General features: G+C 39.5%; 1 pseudogene; it reads right to left on the bottom strand.

Moving 5' to 3' along the window:
- Positions 1-17,540: 17,540 nt before the first annotated feature.
- On the bottom strand, positions 17,541-18,341 carry LOC109460292 (elongation factor 1-beta; annotated as a pseudogene).
- Between the last annotated feature and the right edge of the window lie 216 nt (positions 18,342-18,557).

Raw genomic sequence — 18,557 nt, 5'->3', positions numbered from 1 at the left:
ACCTGAAAGTTGTCGTAACCTTTACTAAGGCAAAATTCCACTATGTGCCATTGACGGAAGAGTCTTCGAAATGAAGTGAACTAATTGTGTGGCTTTTTGGCATCTGTTGTCTCCATTAACTATAATGTAGGAAATGAACATCAAAGCACGCAGAACTCCAGGCTTTTGACTACATGATTTACTCCAATGTTTTCCCAGAAACGCTGATGGACTGTAAAAGGCAGAGGACACCCTCTTGAAATTTATTAACAAGCCAGAAAGCAGCTGTTCTGTGACTTGCAAACAAAAGCAGATGTTAAGCTGTTGAGCAGCCCTTTCCTTTTTTTTGTTGTCCACTACAAAAGGGCTTTATCAGAACCTTAGCTTTGGAAGTTTGCCTTCTTGCAGGTTGAAAGAGATACCCAAAGGACAGATGGAAATTTTGTATTTAGTAGTGATTACATTGTGGAGCCTCCGGGCGACCATGTATTTCTTCATTTACAAAATGTTCCCAAAGGCTTTCTGTGACTTTGAAGTCACTCATTCAACATCTCCCAATATTGGCTGTGGGGAGAAAAGGAAACAGCAATTTTTGGAGTACAAAATGAAGACGGGATTGTGTAGAATTCAATCTGGTTAGTTAAGCACCTTTTCGAAGGAGACATTTGTGGTCACATTACCTGGAAGAAATTCAGAGAAGTGCTCCTTCTATTATTTACCTTCCTATCAGAATCTTCAAGAGCTGGGTTTGTGAGCCTCATCTAATTATTGCAACTGTGAATTTTCTCCCTTCTCTGAGTGCTTGCAACATACTGTCTATATCGCTCATTTTACCCTTATGTACAGTCTCATATCAGTATTCAAATATTTCAGTATTCATATCTCATCTGTCTGATGTGATTATAAAGTCCCTGCTTCTCAGGATTATATCTTAAACATCCAACTGCATATCTATCATATTGTTTCTTATCAAAGGTGCATTACTATTTCTTGCACATTGTAGGTTACAGGAAATGTATGCTCATTGACTGACTGAGCTGCAGGTGTAATTTTAGTATTTTGAGGCACAGAGTATGTTATTCAAGCAAATCCATAATATTTGTTCTTGATAGTAGATTTTCTAAATTATCACCATTCCTTCTTGTATAAAGTAAATAGTTTAAGGTGCTAAATGTTAGAAACATCATTTATACCCTGAAGAATAGTGTAAGGATTGCTCAAATCAATTTTAAGATGGCTCTAAAGCTCTCTCTTGTTTATATAATAGGCTTTCTTCCTTTTGTATTTACTGTTCTCTCAAGAACTCGCCCTTGTCTGTGCCACTCAAACCTGCTTTCTAGGTCATGCCTGCCACAGGTTGCACACCCTTTGTTTTGGGTTATTTCTTGCTTTTGTCCCACTCCTTTGCATTTTCTGCTTTGGCCTCCTGGCCTTTCGTTCCTGAATTGCTTTTATCCCAGAAGGTATACAGCACAGCGGCATGCTGGCCCAGCCAGCCTCTATACCTACACCTGACTCCTAGAACTCTTATCTCTAGAAGAGGCCCAGGCCACTGTTTGCCCTGGGGGAAAGGGTGGATAATACAGTACAAAGCCAAAAACTGTTGAAAAACCCAAAGAAGCTATGGATAATACAGTGCTTTTCAAAATCTATATTTGGAGCAAGAACGAAAAAGGACAGGGACAGATGGCAATCAAAAAATGAACTCAGTCAATTCTCACTTTGCATCTTCTGCACATTCCTCAACATTCTTCTCAATCTTGCCGCCCTACAAAGTTCTTCCTCTGTACTCTACTCCACATTGACTCCTTTCTGCCTTCTAAAGCCGCATATCGTGAACTGCATTTACAATAATTAAGCTTTGTGAATAAATATCACATGCAGTTTAAAGTCAACCAGTTTGCCAACTCTCAGTGGGGGCAAGTTTCCAGGGCCAGAAAAATTACATCTTAGGGTATTGAAATAATCTGGGAATGTGACTTTAGAATCATTTCAGTAATATTTGAGGCTTTATGGGACAGGAGCTAGGCATGTGTGCTGATTTAAAAGGGAAAAAAAGATGAATACTTGACAATACAGAACTATAATCTAGGCGTGTTTTCCTAGCAAGATTCTAGACTAGGTTGTGAAATAAATGTCTTAGGCACACTAAAAAAGTGGTAATCACCAGGAACCAGATGGTTTCTTCTAGGAATGAGTCATGCTAAAATAACCTCATATGATTTTTCTGTCGTGTTACTAGTTTGATAGATAGGAAGCTGTCTTTTGTTTTTAGCAAACATTTGAAAATCTTTAGCATGTTACTCATTTAGAATAGATACGGATATGTGGGCTGGGTGAGAATAAAGTTAAATAAGTTTTATAATTGGTTCACTAATCCTAAACAGAGTACATTGATTATTCAATCAGTACCAGATGGTTTCCTCTATCGATTTCCCCATACTCTGTTCTTGGTTATGTTCTGATAAACAATTTTTATCAAAGATTTCTAAGAAGACAATCTCATGAAGTATGCAGGTGACATTAGGGAGAATACCTAATATTGCAGAGGGAATTCCAGAGCAGAAAGGATAAAACCATGGGTTGGGAGATGGAAAGATTGAAGGCTTGAATCAACTCTGCCACTTACTAGCTGTGTGACCTGGGGTGAATTACTTTTTGTTAACTCGTGAAGACCAAATGATCACCCAGAAAACAATAAGTAGAAGCTTCTGTTCTTTATTGGTATTCATATAACCATTATTACTTCCGTAGTCCAGGAAATGGGCTGAAACTAACGATGGGATTTAGCAATTAAGGTGAAAATTAATTGTACAAATGGGGACCTGAATTACTACATGTTATGTGAATAGGACTTGATGGTATTAATTGATTGGTAAGCTCAGTATGAGTCAAATATATAATATGAATGACAACCCGGCTAATGAAATCTAGATTTTCAAAAGAATGTTAGTATTTTGATTAATGGAGATAACAGTCCCTCTGTAGTATTTAGACTACATTTGGAAGATGTGTTCAAGGGGGACTTTGGTTTTCTCGGAGGTAGGTAACCTGGAATCCGTGTCACAGGAGAAATGACTTAACTAGCAATAATCAATTAAATAATTGAAAGTCATTCTGCTAGAGGAAATAAGTCTTAAGGGATGGGGATTGTGGGGATTGGTAGTAGACAATCAAGGGAATTTCCCTCCCACCCCCAGCTGCTTATTATGGGTAATTTGAAACAGATACGAAAATGAGATTAGTGTAATGATCTCCCAAATACCCATCACCGAGCTGCACAGTTATCAATTTATGGACAATCTTGCTTTATCTATTATCCTCCCAACTTGATTATTTGGAAGAAAGTTCTAGATGTCATGTCATTTCACTTGTAAATATTTTGCTATGTATCTTTAAAAGACAGGAATTTAAAAAAAACCTATAGCTGCAGTACCGTTAACACTCCTAAAAAATTAACAATAATTTCTTAACATCATTAAATAACCAGCTATTATACAAATTTCCCTAGTTTTCTCACAAACTACTTTATAGTTTCTTTGAATCAGGATCTAAATAAGTCCATACATTGGAATTGGTTGACATACCTGTTAATTCCATTTGTCCTTCTCTTTTTTTGATCCATGTTACTTACTGATCATTTGTCCTATAGATTTTTCCAGAGTCTGAATTTTGCAGATTGAATTCTTGTTGTGCATGTTTTGTCCTCTGATCTTTGTATTTCCTGTGAATTAGTAGTTGAATCTTGGGGACTGGTCAAATTGGGTTTAATTTTTTGGAAAGAAAGCTTCATAGGCAGTGTTAATTTCTTCCTTTAGGAAACACTTCATTTCTGGTTATAGCTATGTTTTTAATGTTAGCTGCCGTTGATAAATATTACCTTTTTAATTTTCTGGTAGGGGTTGCGAAAATGGTTCGTTCTATTCTATCATTCCTTCTTCATTTATTAGCTGGTATATTTCTGAAAAGGGAAATTTCCCCTTATTAACTTTTTAGTTGTAGAAACTTTTCCCAAGCAAATAGATACTTGTTTGCCTTTCAAAGGTTACACTGCATCCTGGAATCTGGGTAGGGACAGGTGAGAATGGAGAGTTTAAATGAGCTCTTCAAGCACATCTTCCTTCACCTTAAGAACCAATGGGTGATAATAGCTGTTTATAAGTAAAGTGATTTAAGGTGGAAGCTGATTCTATTCAGCTTCAGAGAACAGCAGCTAAGAGAGGGAGGTCAATCTACATTTTTTAAAAGAATTTTTTACACTTTATTCATTTATTTATTTTGATATTCAATATTATTTTATATTAATTTCAGGTGTACAGCATAATGGTTAGACATTTATATAATTTAAGAAGTGATCCCTCTGACTAGTCCAGTACCCACCTGGTGCTATGCATAGTTATTATATTATTGACTATATTCTCTATGCTTTACATCCCCATGACTATTTGTAACTACCAATTTGTACTTCTTAATCCTTTCACCTTCTTCATCTGGTCCCCCACCCCCCTCCAATCTATCACGCTGATAAATCTAATACCCATCTCACACCACACATAGTTATTACAATATTATTGACTATATTCGTTATGCTATAACCTATGTCCTCATGACCACTTTGTAACAACCAATTTGTACTTCTTAATCCCTTCCCCTTTTTTACCCACCCCCAAACCCCTCCCATTTAGCAACCATCAAAATGTCTGTATCTATGAGTTTGTTTCTGTTTTGTTTATTTTGTTCTTCAGATTCCACATATAAGCAAAATCACATTGCATCTGTCTTTCTCTGTCTGACATTCCACTCAGCACAATGCATGCCATCCATGACGCTTCAGATGGCAAGAACTCATTCCCATCCACGGCTGAGTAATAGTCCATTTAATATATATGTGTGTGTATATATGTATTTACATATATGGTGCCAAAAAATGTATACATTAAGAAAGGAAAAACTATTAAAATTTTAATATTCAGTATATATCGATAGCAAAAGACAAATACAAGTCACATTTGACTTCTACAATTACAAGACATGCTCAAAGTGGTTACTTTATCATCAGTGTTCAGACACTTCTGATTACGGTGAACTACTGCTTGAGCAACATTGACCAAAGTGTCCACTTGTATACATTTTTTGGCACCCCCGGTATACAACACACACACACACACACACACACACACACACACACACAACCTACTCTTTATCCATTCATCCATTGACAGACACCCAGGCTGCCTCCACATCTTGGCCATTGTAAACAACGCTGCAATGAACATATGGATGCACACCTCCCTTCGATGTAGTGTTTTGGGTTTCTTTGGATAAATACACAGAAGTGAGATTACTGGGTCCTTCTTTATCTCTTGTTATAGCTTTTGTTTTAAAGTCTATTTTGTCTGGTATAAGTATTGCTACCTCAGGTTTTTCGTTTGTTTCCATTTTCATGAAATATCTATTTACCATCCCTTTACTTTCAGTCTGTGTGTGTCTTTCGATTTGAAGTGAGTGTCTTGTAGGCAGCGTATATAAGGGTCTTGTTTTCTTATCAATTCAGCCACCCTATCTTTTGATTGGAGCATTTAATCCATTTACATTTAAATTATTTTTTTTTACTATTTATTTATTTTTAATTTTATTGGGGAAGGGAAACAGGACTTTATTGGGGAACAGTGTGTATTTCCAGGACTTCTTTTTTATTTTTTATTGGGGAACGAACAGTAGTATGTTTTTCCCAGGACTCATCAGCTCCATCCAAGTCAAGTTGTTGTCCTTTCAATCATAGTTGTGGAAGGTGCAGCTCAGCTCCAGGTCCAGTCACAGTTGTTAGTTGCAGGGGGCGCAGCCCACCATCCCCCGCAGGAGTCGAACTGGCAACCTTGTGGTTGAGAGCCTGTGCTCCAACCAGCTGAGCCATCTGGCCACCTGGGAGCTCAGCGGCAGCTCACTGACTCCACTCCAGCTGCGGAGGGTGCAGCTCGCTGGCCCATGTGGGAATCAAACCGGTAGCCCCGCTGACCAGAGCACAGCTCCAACCAACTGAGCCACCTGTCCGCCCCTAAAGTAATTTTTGATAGATGTGTAGTTATTGCCATTTTATTATTCACATTTTGAAAATCTTTTTCTTTTTTCTTTCTGTCTTAAAGAAGTCCCACTAACATTTCTTATAATACTGGTTTAGTGGTGACAAACTCCTTTAGCTTTTTTTCCCCATTTTTTTGGTCTGGGAAGTTCTTTTTCTGTCCTTCAATTCTAAATGATAGTTTTGCACGGTAGAGTACTCTTGGGTGTAGGTCCTTGCTTTTGATCACTTTGAATATTTTGTGCCAATGCCTTCTGGCCTGAAAATTTTCTCTTGAGAGGTCAGCTGACAGTCTAATGGGAACTCACTTGTAGGTCACTAACTGCTTTTCTTGTGCTTCTTTTAAGATACTTTCTTTGTCTTTAAACTTTGGCATTTTAATTATGATGTGTCTTGGTGTGGGCCTCTTTGGTTTCATCTTGTTTGGGACTTCATCTTGTTTGGGACTCTCAACATTTCCTGAGCTTGTATGTCTATTTTTTTTCTCCAATTTTGGAAGTTTCCCATCACTGTTTCTTCAAATAGGTTTTCAATTCCTTTCTGTCTCTCTCCTCCTTCTAGTAGCCTTATGATGCGAATGTTGGTACACTTGATGTTGTCCCAGTGACCCCTTAAGCTACCCTCTTTTTTTTTTTTTGGCTTTTTTTTTCTTTTGCTGTTCTGAGTGGGTGTTTTCTGTTATTTTTATCTTCCAAATTGCCAATTCAGTCTTCTGCTTCACCTAATCTGTTGATTCCCTCTAATGCATTCTTTGTTTCAGTTATTGTATTCTTCATTTCTGACTGCTGCTTTTTTATGTTTTGTATCTCCATTTTCATATTTCCTATCTTTTTGTTGAAAGTCTCACTGAGATCATTGAGCATTCTTATAACCAGTGCTTTGAATGCTGTATTGGGTGGATTGCTTTTCTCAATTTTCTTCAGTATTTTTTTTTTCTGGAGCTTTGTTTTGATCTTTCATCTGGGACGTGTTTGTTTATCTCCTCATTTTGGCTGCCTCCTTGAATTTCTATGTATTAGGTAGGGCTGCTATGCCTGCGTGTCTTAGTAGAGAGATCTTATGTAGTCAGTGTTCTGTGGGTCCCAGTGGCACAGTCTCACTGGTCAACTGAGCAGGGTGCTCCAAGTGTATCCCTTGTGGGGGTTGTATGTGCTCTCCTGTTGTAGTTGATCTTTGGTTGCTTTTGGCACATTGGTAGGAGGGATCGATCCTCAGGCTGACTGGTTGTGGAGCCTGGCCATAACTATAGTGGAGAAACTGTTGTGCAGAGGCTGACCCTATGGAGCAGGATTAGCTTTGGTGGGCTCTGATGCCTGCGCAGTGTGCCCTTTGGGTATGTTATTTGTGGAGGTGGCTGGGTGGTGTTCTGGTGTGGTCTGAAACTGGTCACCAGGGGTGTTGGATCTGAGGACTCTCATGGGTTGGGTCTGTGGTGAAGCCAAGGTCAGCCGCTGCCTTTGCCCTGCCTGGTGCCACTTGATGTGAGCTACAAAGTGATCAGCAAATGGTTGCCACTTGTACTGGGCTTGAAGGTGCCTAGGAGAGACTATGCTATAATCTGAGGCCGGCTGCTGCTAGTGCCATGCTTGGGTCTTCTTAGGAAGAGGTACAGAGCATGTAGAGGCCAGGTTTTGCTTGTTTGGGGTTTGTAAACTTTTGAGGGATTTTAGGAAATTCCATAGCATTAGCCAAGACAGGCTGTATGAATTGAAAAGCTGCTGGAAGTGGCTTGGGTGCGTCTGCAAGTTGGGTGGGCCTGGGTCTCAGGGAATCACCAGGCAGGGAAGATAGTGTTTGCCCAATTGATGGAGACTCAGGTATGGTGCCCACCTGCGTGTGCAGGCTGCATAGTGGGGGCGGGGATAAACAAAGGAACAATGGATTCTGCCAGTATTTTTATCTGGAAGAAAGCTGCCCCTCCAGCCCTCTTCCTGAAGCCAGACAATTGAGTTCCTTCCGTTTGTCCCTGGTGCCTTTTGAGCTGCTTCCCCAGTGCTAGAGATCAGAGTGAATGAGTCCATCAGCAGCGAGTCCATTAGTGAGTAAATCCGTGCCCATGCCCTTTAAGTGGAGTGCCTTGGATTGCAGCCACTCTTGTCTCACTCAGCCACAATCTCTACTGATTTTCACAGTCAGAAGTTGTAAGGACTTCTTTCCCCCACACTGAAACCCTGGGTTGGGGTGCCTGGTGTGGAGCTGGGACCCCTCACTCCTTCCTCCTTGGGAGACTTCCACAGCTGAGATATTCCTCCCGATTTTTAATGGTCACATATGGTTATGGGACCAACCCCTGTGTCTCTGCCCCTCCTACCAGTCTCGAGGTGGCTTCTTCTATATGTCCTTAGTTGTAAAGCTTCAGTTCAGCTAGACTTCAGGAGATTCTCAATGATGGTTGTTTTGTAGTTAAATTGTAATTGATATGGTCATGGGAGGAGGTAAGCACAGTGTTCACCTACTTTGCCATCTTAACCGGAAAAATCTCAATCTACATTTAATGTGAAGAAAATCCTGCTAACAGTTAGAACAGTCCCCAAATGGAATGAATGGATTGCTTCATAGAGCAGATAGCTCCCTATTATGGGCATGTTCAAGAAGGGATTAGATGACAGTCTTTTGGGGACATTGTAAAAGAGATTCTTATATTGGGTAGAAATGTAAACGTCTCAGTTTCCATGGTACTAAAATGCTCCTGAGAAACCAGAATGAAGAAAGACATACAGGAACTCCTCCAGGGTGATAGCTTTGTAAGGAATCCATTTTGAATGTTTGTGGTTGACATTTCTGGTCCAAAAAAAAAAAAAAGATTTTTAAAAGTCAGAAAAGGGTTTTAATGGTTTGCTCTTCATATTCTGTTTGCTTAACACCTTGTAACTCCAGACCTTTACCTGTAGAGAAGGTGTGATAATTCTTTTGTTAACGAGTCACAGTTTGTTTCCAATTCAGGACCTTCCCCCACAAATCATAACTACAGTACAGTGGTAACAGATGCCACTATTACTGCGGAAACCTTAGTCTGTATGATTTGCCACTGGGAAGGGATTCTTGCACTTAGAGTGGTATCTTGAAAAAATTTCAGCTCAAGATGATAAAGAATTTCTTGTGTGGTTTTGTATTCATAGGTGCTTTTTTTTCAGGACAGTAGTCCCAAGATATGCTAATAAGTGCTTCCTCAACCCCACTACACCAGAAAAAGTGGTTTCTGTCGTCAAAATAATTGAGAACATTCTGTTTATTCATTCATTCATCTATCCATTCATTTATTTCTACATCAGTCTTCCAGGAGCCTACAGGATGCTAACTTTATTGTTAATATTCAAGAGGAGATATCCTACAGTACCTAGAATTTTCCAAAGTTATTTGATCACAGAATATTTTTTTCATAGAATATGTGGTAGGACTTTTGTTCTGTGATACATACACAATTTTGAAAGAGAAACAAACAAACTTGGAATCATCTAATTCCTCACTTTCTCTCATCTCAAATCAAACCCACCAGCAAATCCTGCTGTTTTCACTGTCAAAATACTATATCTGGAGTCTGATCCTTCTCATCACCTTCCAATACCCTGAAACCAGCTACTGTCATAGGAAATGTCACTTTTACGATCTATGTAATATTGAATTCCTCTCTCTCTCTCTCTCTCTTTCTCTCTCTCTCTCTCTGTCTCTCTCTCTCTCGCTCTCTCTCCCCCCGTCCCCCTCCCCCTCCCCCTCACCCCCTGTCCCCCTCCCCCTCACCCCCTCTCCCCTCCCCCATCCCCCTTTCCACCCTCCTCATCTCCTCCTGCCCCCTCCCCCCTCTCTCCCTTCCCTCCCTCCCTTCCCTCCCTCCCTCCTTCCCTCCCTCCCTTCCTTTATTTTTCAACATAGTACCTATGACTATCAACACACTATTTGTTTTGCTTATTTATCTCTTTATTGCCTCTCTCCTCCCATTAGGATGTAAACCCCATAACTTTTAGGACTTTGTTCTGTTTCTTGTTGTATCTCTAGCATCTAGAAGTGTTCGAGGACATAATAGGTGCCAAATAAATCTTTGTTGAATAGATGAAGGAGGTAGCAGACCTCCAGATGCTAACAGTAAGAGGACATATGCATCATAGTGTCCTGCAATGATCATGCGCTTTGTAGTTAGTCAGACAGGGTTTCTTTGCTGGTTCTGCCACTTAATTGCTGTGAGACCTTGAACATGTTACTCAATAGCTCTGTGCCTCAGCTCTATCACACACAGGACTAATGATACGTGTCCCTTAGATTTATTGTAATTTTTAAGTGCACTAAATTATATATGCTATGTAAGAACAATAATATCAAATGATAAAAAAGGTATTTAAAGTACCTAGTGCATATCTAGCATGATTCTTAGCAGAACGCCCAGTACAAGTTCTAGAAAATTACTATAGTGAATACATTGAATCACCTTTCCTTCTCTTCTTCCTCCTTATACCCCTTTCAGTCCTGGGGGTGGGTTTTCACTCAGCTATTCTTGTTCTATCTTGTGATATGCATCACATATTTATGAAGTTCAGTTAGGGTGAAGTCTGTGAATTTGGAAGAGATTTTTTTACCTTTGTTTGAATCAAACAGGTCTTAATCAGCTAGGTCATGCCAAGCATTGTGTTTCAATCAACACAACTAATAGTCTCATATGGATAGTTGCTAACAGGGAGAATTAGAAACAACAGTGTCAGAGACAATGGGAACCTGGCAAGTATGATGTTATCTATAAACTCCTCCTTTGTAATTGCATTCAAAATCACATTCTGAGCTACATCAGATGATCAGTTTTATTACTTTATAGTCACACTTTATTTTTGACCCAAATACTGTTAGCAGTTTGATCACTCACCCTGTTCATGAGATCTGACTCTGAATGACTTTTAGCTGTTTTAAAAAAATCAAATCTTCCTCCAGAGGACCAAGATTTGCCATCAGTGAGGATAGTCAAGGCAGTGTATCTCAGACTCTATCTAATCCCACCGAGTAATTCCAGAAATATCTGTGTGGTAGCATCATTGTGTGTGACCATTTGAAGAACAGTGATCATTTGAGTGTCTCAATTCCGGTATGTTTATGGAAAAATTGGTCTCAGGAGTCCACAGTCACACGTTGGATACACTGTTATGTCATAATACTCTCAAATCTATCTTTATTTTCCCAGGGCCACTGTAACTTTTTATCCACACACTCTATCTATGTGGTGAGAGCATCGAAATGAAAACCAACGGAAATGGTGTTTTCAGCCATTTTGATGGACTTAGATCAATAGCTCCATTACTGTGATAATAACTCTTAAATTTAGAGATGGCTCTGAAATTGATCTGTAGAATGGTTTCATATCATTGCGTAGAAACGTAATGTCATCTTCATGTAAATACTGCTTTTCCCTCAAGTGTACCCAATCCTTTTTCTCTGCTCATTCTGCCTTTTTTTTTTATTGCATACACATTCTGTTTCTCCTTTTGTCATTTTGTGTAAAGTTCTAAGTCCATAATTTTCAGAGACATCTTATATATTGAGTGGTGATGGTGGGTGATTTCAAGTGAAGATATCTTTCTTATGAAGAGTAGTGACTGGAAACTGGAGGGAGGAGAGGTAGTTTGGCCATTTCTGCCTACCCCTTTCACTTGGCAGAGTATAATTTCTTGTTAAATGTTTCTTTTTTGTGCCGAAGTGGAAAGTTAGAAGCAGAGCTACCTCTTTTTCTCCAGGAGCATATAGCCCCATATCTCTTTACCTCTATGCACATCTTCCTGACCCCCTTTGCTCCAAATATTTATCTTTGTGAAATACTGTAGGCAGCGACAGATTTACTTGGAAGCTAGAGAAGCTTGAGCTGGAGGGCTCCTTACTTGCATTAGCCCTTCCAAGATCCCATACTTCATTTTGTACTTGTAATTTTGTGTTGTTTTCCTTACAGCACTCCCCCCTCCAGCTGTATAGGGTTTAGGCCCTAAAAAACCCTGATTCCCCCCCCCCCCTTGAAATTAATTGTCTCTTCTGTCTCTTCTACTCATTTCCTCTTGCAGATTTGCTCCAACCTTTGCAATGCTTCTGTTGCTATTCCTTGTGTCCTTGACCTCTATTCAGAGCAAGTTGAAAGCCAAACCTTAACTAACATACAGGTTCTCTGATGAGATTCTTTCACTCTATTCAATGCGAACTAATTCTAGAGAACTGAGAAGTCTTTGAATACACAGTGATGGCAGTGGTCCTGAGAAAATATAGGAGGATCAGATATACTTGAGTTCTATGAAGGCATTGACATTAGTTAGTGCTTCTGAACCTCATCTGTGAAATGGAAACAATAATATTTACTTTCCAGATTCACTTTGAGGATTAAACCAGAAAATCTAGGTGAAAGTACTTTTCTCATGGGCCTGGCACTTACTTGGTATCCACACATTTCAATTTTACTTCCTTTCCCTTTAGCTGTCATAGCAGGACATAGCAGAGAAAGTTTGTTACGCAGAGAGAATATTTCCCATCTCCTTTTTGGGGGCCACCTTTTCTAACCCACAAGAGCTAGAAAAATGCATGTCATTAGTCTGAAAAGGCAAGTGCGCCCCCAGGCAGGCAGAGAGGAAGGGACTGGCTGCTTTGAGAGAGTGGAAGCACATAGAAACAGGAACCGACAGCAGCATCCCTGTAAGCCACCCATCTTCAAGCTCTAGAGTCTGTTCGGCTCTGATAAGGGTGTACATACCCAATGTGCTAAAAGTTTGGTTCCCTCCCCCGCCTTTCTGTATTGCTTCCTATGTTTACAGAATAAACGTTTGGTCTTAAAATGGGAGAATAAATCTTTGTTGTGGGCGGAGGGGTGGCATGAAATTTCATTTATTAAACGGACACTTTTCAGATGTGTTCTTTAAATAAAACTTAGCAAAACGCAGAGGAGAGCCAAGGATGCTACAGGAAGCTACTGAGTCAGGATGCCTGGCTTCTTTCTGTCTTTTTTGAGTGTTTTTCTGTCAGAGTATTTGTTCATTTTGAAAATTATTAGCAGCATTGTTTATAAGCTTATTTTTAACATTAGGGCTTTGAAAGATTGGCTTTAAAGTTAAGGAAATTAATCACCTCATTATGCCTAGTAGGCATTTGACCCAAGGCAATAAGAGAAAATTTATTATAAGTAATAACCTATAGATATAGTGTACCTGTGATCTTGTTGGGAATGTTTTATTCTCAAGTTATGTGAACATTTGTCTATTATAAATTTTATATATGTGAAATATAATGGAAAGAACATCAGGCTGGAAGTGAGGCAACCCTGTATTCTAATCCGAGCCTAAATTAGTCAACGCTGTGACTTTTAGGCGAGTCACTTCATTTTGCACTAGAGATGATATGTGTGCAAAGCAGGAAGTTTACTCTCTGTCCCTACGTTGTGTTGTGAAGAAAAATGAGATGATATATGTGCAAGTTTTGTAAGTTCAGAGGAAGATGGACAAACCAGTAATAGTAACTTCTCACATTAATATAATGATTTAAGCATAAGGTTGATACGTAGCTGAGAAGGAGAAAATGCAGAGAAAGGGCTGGTTAGCATGAACTTAAAATTGAAGGAAGTTAGGTCACCACTTACCTGGATGTTATTAATATAGCTCTTTGTAAAAATGCCTTCACAAAATTATAATTTAACATTATAGCCAGCATTTGTTGGGGATATATTTTAAAAATAGCCAGTGGAAAAATTATTTTGTAAGAACATTGCCTCTTAGGTTCAATGTTTCTTATCTAAAGAGCTTCCTGAAAAAATTATCTCATCATTTAGTTTCAGGCAAAACCAAAAACAAAAAACAAACAAAAAAAACTGTATCCAGGTGAATTGGCATTTTAAACTAAACTATAACCACGACATAATCATATTTCCATTTTTGCCTTGTCTATTAGGAAGCTCACAGTTAAATACAATGATGAATTGCAGTAATTCACCTCAGTGTATTTTTTTCATATAATTATCTTTTTTCCTTAACCTTAAAGCCTTTTTGTATAATGGTCATGCATAGTAAATTGCTTCAAATATTTTATTTTTGCAAATAGGCAGGTGGATAAATAATATTTCTGTATAAATCTAGTTGCTCATTTGTAGCCACTTATTAGCGAAGCCAAGATATTTGGTTTGATTCCTGTGCAGACAACTGAATATTGCTCTATGTGAAGACAGTCTGCATGGATGACTATATACAAAACTTTGGCTATAAGGAAAATGAGAAAGAATGGGAACCAATTGGAGCTAAGCCTTTACTAATACTATAAAAGCAGCTAAAACCATATGCTAGCAAAGATAGTGTAATATAATCAAGTTTAGAAATGAACAACAGCAGTATTTTGTTATTCATACACATATGACAGGATAACGTTTTGTCCTTGATAACGGAGTAATGCTCATGGAACATGGAGATCCGAGAGTCCATTTTTCTACCCCATCCTATCATGGCATCGGAGTAGTAGAATAAAAGTGTGTGAGGGCTATGTTGAGGTAAATGGGCCAGAGACAGGCTATTTTATGGTCCTTCATGAACCAGGAGCACCAGAATATATTAATATATTACTTTGTACCCAAGAGAGAGGTGACAGAGACATTGGTAAACTCCCAGATGACATTGATGATTTCAAAAGTAATACTGGTGGGCTGAGGGCAGTGGGTTTTAAACCTCACTGAAAAAGGCTTTGAATTTCGTATTTAGATGCAGGAACGTGAACAGAATGTTGGAAGAGAGGCTCTAATGAAGCCTTGTGAGAGCTTGCTGTCGAGATCAATCTTGAACTAAATTTTTAAAAGAACTGAACTTCTTCCTGAATAGGGGAGGGTTGCTCCGGTGGGACCAGCTCTAGCTTCCAAAACCGAGGGACTCCTTTGCAGAAAGACTGAATGAACCACGTAACACCACAAGGATGAAAAGGGGAATCTTTTTAATACAGTTACTGAGGTTAATTACATGCAAGCATTCTTCCTTTTTTTTGTATTCCCACATTACTAGGACTATCTTACCATTAAAGAAAACCCATAGCTGTCAGTGCGGAAACTAGAGAATAAGCACTCATCCCCCAAGAGTCTAGCCATATTCAGCAACGATTTCCCTTCTTGAAACAGAAGGTAGAAGGTGAGACAGTTTTGAAGGAGTTCGATGGGTAGAAAGCATGGAAGAAGGTGTCCCGTATCAAGAGAACAGGTGAGCTATATCTTTGTAGGAAGGGCTTGTTTAGGGGACAATGACATGAATCTGGCAGAACTAGAACATTCTTTCAGGAGAATTACATTTTAAAAGTATGTTGGGATGCTAGTAGTCACAGTAAAGGACTAGGACAAGGTTCCCTGAGATTGTAGGGAAAAGGTGAGGAAAAGCTTACCAGTTAAGTATGAAACAAATTCAAATCAGCACATACTGATGGGATTATTTATAGATTTGATCTACAGGTACCTGTGTTGCTACAGTCTTAGAAAATATAGTAGTCTAATCAACAGCTTCCCAGTTTTTTGTCAGCCTAATCAAGGTGATCAGGGTATATCTTTAGATTGAATTTGTAATTACGTAAAGAAAGCTGCACCCTAATTAACTATTGTTTTCTTTATGAAAGGACAGAAGTGTCAACAGCTGCATGACTTACCCCCAAAATTCTAGAAGAACAGTGAGAAGCCATGGAAAGTTTGAGAGCAGAAGTACAATATAATCGAATAACTGTTTTGGAAGCTAAGCTGGGAGTAGTAGGAAGAATGGACTGGAAGACTAAGAATTGGAGGCGGGGAGGTTAATTAGGAGGCAATGATTCTTCCTATTCATGTTAAATGGTTCGATTTGCAAATGCACTTTGACATATAATTTGTTCTGAAAAACACTGTAAAATATAGCTTAATAGTTTAATGACTAATTTAGAACCGTAATGATTCTATAGATGTAGGTGTGAGAATTTCTAGAACTTTATTTTCTCTGGCCAAGGACCACCAATTGATTTTTGATTTTTTTTGTGTGTGAAATAAAATGTTAGATATTTGTCTATTTCAGTATTTTTGTTTCTATTATGATAGTCATGCCGTACCAGCGTCAGTTTATATGCCCTACTACAGATGTGCTAGTCCCTCTCACCCAACCCTTTCCCACTTCCATGCCTCCCGAATAACTACACATCTTATTTCTGTGGTCATCAAATCCAAGAGTGGTTTTTACCACAGACTAAGGAGCACACGTGCATGGCCCTAACTGACAGGAAGAGGCTATTGTGTCACACACCATCTGGACTAGACCATGAGGGCACTGGCATCCACACTGATTCCTTGGAAGGAGCAGTTGACACAAAATGGAGACAGGGGAAATCAATTGCCTGCAGAGCAGTCTTTGGCCAGGATGAGAGGGGAGAGCGTTAGAAGGTAGCAGATACATTGATCTCTCTTTGTCCTCCCTCCCCCAACAATTTTAAGATGAAGTAGGTTCATATTAGGGTTTCCAGGGGGGAATTCCCGTCTGTTTTCAGGAATTTGTTTTCACTTTCCCATTCCCGAATCCCGAGATATAAACTGTTTTCTGTTCTCCACGATGAATCGTTTCCACAAAGTGACGGCCAATACTACCAACCACCTGGGTTCAAGAAGCAGATTTTCCTGATTTCCCGACCAACTTTTCTCGGGATTCGGGAATGGAAAAGCAAAAAAAATTCCTGAGAACAGGTGGGAATTCCTGCCTGGAAACCCTAGTTCATGTAACCTCTTGAAGATACTGCATGAGACTGAGACGTTTATTATGTTTGGCCAGCTCATGAATATTTTTGCCCTCCATCTTTCCTATCTTACTGCATTTAAAAAAAATATTTTTATGGCTTAGTTTAGATATTTTACTTTTTTTTCTCAGCTCCTGCTTCCCTCTCATTGCATTTCCCCAGTAAAGCCTAAGCACATAAATTTGCCTCGGGGTCTGTTTTCTAGGGAGCCTGGCCAAAGACACCTACAAGGAGCATTCTAAAACTTTTTTCCTCTTTTTTATATGTACATGTGCGAAAAGATTCTTTAGAATATGTGCCTAGGAGGAGAACTGCTGAGTTGTAGCTGTAGTTGTAGTTATAGAGTGGCTGACTTACGCACATTTACTAAGCAATGCCAAACTGTATTCCAAAGTTGTTTTACCCATGTAACTTTTACTGGCAGTGTACGGGCGTGCCTGTCGCTTTACAACTTCTCCAAAACTTGGTGTTGTCTATGTTTTTAATAGTTGTAATCTGGTGGTTATGTAATGGTGTCTCATTTGGCTTTCCTAAGCTTTTCCTAGAACACAAATGAAGTTTTGGACAGTTTCATATGTTCCCAGGAAATTAGTATTTTCATCCTTCTGTGAAATGCCTAGCCATGTCTTTTGCACATTTTCTATTAGTATGGCTGCCTTTTCTTTCTGATTGGTTGGAGTGCTTTATATATTTGGATAATAATTCTTCCTTGGGTGTATGTCTTTCAAATACCTCTTCCCAGTTTATTGCCCCGTCTTTCAAGCTTTTATTTAAGGGCAGTAATCCATGATGGATTTTTGATCTTGTTCAAAGCAGCCACAGCCACGGACTGCAACTTGTCCTCAAAAGCAGTGATCGGCACCTCCAGCATATCTGTTCCAACTTTATCACCTACTACATGCACACTGTATTTGACATTTTTTAGTTCCATACCCCACTGGAACTAGCTCAGAAGAGCCGTCTGCCTGAATGCTCCTGACACCCTCCTCTAATTTTGCCATATCTGTCTTCTTATCCCAAGGTTTCATATCTAAGAAGATGGAAGACTGGGCAACAAGTGCATGGTTTTTTTTGGCTTTCTTTGACTCATAGTGTGCAAGGCACTCTTCTCTTAGCCTCTGGGTTTCTTCTTTTCCTCCTCCTCCTCAGACCCAAAGAGATCAATGTCATCGTCTTAACTACTGGTAGCTCCAGGTCCTGTGTGTCTTCCACATTAGTTGGGCCAGACTTGCCCAAAACTTTCGTCACTCCTGGCAGGCTGGCCTTTTCCTTTATGTAAGACTTTTTGTGATTCTTCCAACATGGGGCATGATACAAGTTGGCAGATGGTAGGCCGGAGTCTGCTTCAAATATTGCTACATCTGCTTTGATGGCACATACCCCTGATGTAGCTCCTGTCTGCCAGGTGGTCGTTGATCACATGGAGGTCAGCGGGGCTTTTCAGGTCTCCCAAACCCCTGGCATCGGCTGACTCGGGAGCTGCACAGTGGCAGAGAAATGCGGGCAGTTGGTGCCAAGTGCCAAGACAAAAAAAAAAGTTCCCAAGTGTTTCTTTTTTTCTTGCCATAATGATTACCTATTATCCCTGCGCCTTTCAATGCATGATGTGGTCTGTTTCTTCCACTGATCTGCCATAAGTCACGTTTTCACATATACCTGGGTCTGTTCTGCATTGTCTATTTTGTTCCATTGTTCTTCACGACCACACCTGTTCCAAAATTACATTGTCCTCAGTACTACAGCTTTATAATAAGTCTCCAAAATTGATAGGGCCATCTTCCTG

The sequence above is a fragment of the Rhinolophus sinicus genome, chromosome X (genome assembly GCF_036562045.2).
Source record: "Rhinolophus sinicus isolate RSC01 chromosome X, ASM3656204v1, whole genome shotgun sequence".
NCBI classification, from domain to species: domain Eukaryota; kingdom Metazoa; phylum Chordata; class Mammalia; order Chiroptera; family Rhinolophidae; genus Rhinolophus; species Rhinolophus sinicus.
This window is presented reverse-complemented; position numbering and strand designations above follow the sequence as displayed.